Raw genomic sequence first — 2,288 nt, forward strand, 5'->3', positions numbered from 1 at the left:
CCCTACACCACTTCAGACAAATGGTTGTCCAATCTCTTCTTAAAAACTTTCAGTGTTGTAGCATTCACAACTTCTAGAGGCAAGTTGTTCCACTGATTAATTGTTCTAACTGTCAGGAAATTTCTCCTCAGTTCTAGGCTGCTTCTCTCCTTGATTAGTTTCCACCCATTGCTTCTTGTCCTGCCCTCTGGGGCTTTGGAGGACAGCTTGACTCCCTCTTCTTTGTGGCAGCCCCTGAGATATTGGAAGGCTGCTATCCTGTCTCCCCTGGTCCTTCTTTTTGTTAAACTAGACATACCCAGTTCCTACAACCGTTCTTCCTATGTTTTAGTCTCTCGTCCCCTCATCCTCTTTGTTGCTCTTCTCTGCACCCTTTCTGGAGTTTCCATACCAAAACTGAATACCTTATTCCAAGTGTGGCCTTCCCAAGGCTTTATAAAGTGGTATTAACACTTCACACGTGATCTTGATTCTCTCCCTCTGTTGATGCAGCCTAGAACTGTGTTGGCTTTTTTGGCAGCCGCTGCCCACGGCTGGCTCCTATTTAAATGGTTCTCCACTAGGACTCCAAGATCCCTCTCACAGTTAGGACTATTGAGCAAGGCGCCACCTGTACTGTCCCTGTGCATTTCGTTTTTCTTCGTTTCTAACAAAGGTGATGAGAGGACTGGAGGCTAAAACTTGTGAAGAACAGTTGCAGGAACACCTGCAGCAACCTGTTCTCCAAACCACAAGAAGGAGCAGGAGGAGAAGAAGAAGCAACGGATGGAAACAAATCACGGAGAGAAGGAACCTGGAACTAAGGAGAGATTTCCTGTCAATGAGAAGAATGAATCCGTGGAACAACCGGCCTCCTCCAGAGGTTCTGTGGGCTCCAAGACTGGAGCTTTCTGAGAAGAGATTGGGCAGCTACTTGTGTCTGAAAATGCTACAGGGTCGTGATGATGAACCTATGGCACACGAGCCAGGGGTGGCACAGAGCGCCCCCTGTGGGCACGCGAGGCATCACCCCTGTTCAGTTCTCCTGTGCATTCGCACGCACCTCCTGCCGGCCAGCAGATCTTTGGGGTTTCTGCCACACCTGCGCAGGGCCCAGGGTGCATGCATGGGGACGCACACACACTGCATTTTGGGGGTTCGGGCACTTGCCCACGCTATTGCACACACGCACACTTCGGGCACTTGGCCTGGGAAAGGTTAGCCATTCTTGGTAGAGGGTCTCCTGCTTGAGCAAGGGGTTGGACTAGAAGACCTCTAAGGGCCCTTCCAATTCTGCTCCTCTGCTATTCGAGAGCATAGAAACAGCCCTTGGAGGAGCAACAATTTTGGGTATAGAGGTTGGGAATATTTATAAGAACGAGGGTCCTTGGTGAGACGTGCGTAAATGTGCCCTTTGCAATGTTTAACTTGGTGGACATGTAGCTCCAGTAGGGAGGCCCTTGGCTTAATTTGCAAATATCTTTTCTTTGGTGTGGGTCTATATGCGGATTCTGGCGTGCCACATCTGTACGATCAGGGAAATTCATATTATAATTCCCCTTTTTGCTATTATTTGCATGATTTAATCAATTCCAGCCTGGCTGTCAATTATCGACTGAAATGAGTATTTTCAACCTTATATTCCCTTTGCAATATACCATATTTTTGGACTATAAGACGCACCTTTTTGTCTCCTCAAAGGGGGTGAAGATGACTGTGCGTCTTATAGATCGAATATTGCTGAAGCCCCGCCCACCCACCAGCCATTTTTGGGCTCTGCACACCCTGTTTTTAGGACTGTTTTTGAGGCTTTTTTCGGCACATTGTTGAGGCTTTTTTTTTTTGCTTCTTTTTGTGGAAAAAATGGCCCAAAAAGCCTTTAAAATGCCCCCCCCAAAGTCTTGAAAATGGGTAGGAAAAAAGGCTGGAAAAGGGCCAAAAATCCCCCCCCCCCAAGGGCTGAAAATGCAGCTCACAGAGGCCAAAAACCTTTTTTTTGTTGTTTTCCTCTTCTAAATTTAGGTGCGTCTTATAATCTGAAAAATATGGTAGTTCCTGAAGAGTTGCTGGGTCAATGCCAAAGTCTGTCCTGTGAGCCACAGTGGCACAGTGGTTAGAGTGCAGTATTGCAGGCTACTTCTGCGTACTGCTGGCTGCCTGAAATTAGGCAGTTCGAATCTCACCAGGCTCAAAGTTGACTCAGCTTTTCATCCTTCCAAGGTCATTAAAATGGGAATCCAAATTGTTGGGGGCAAAATGACCACTCTGTAAACTGCTTAGAGAGGGCTGTAAAGCATTGAAAAGTGATA

This window comes from Thamnophis elegans, chromosome 3, assembly GCF_009769535.1.
Source record: "Thamnophis elegans isolate rThaEle1 chromosome 3, rThaEle1.pri, whole genome shotgun sequence".
NCBI lineage: Eukaryota > Metazoa > Chordata > Lepidosauria > Squamata > Colubridae > Thamnophis > Thamnophis elegans.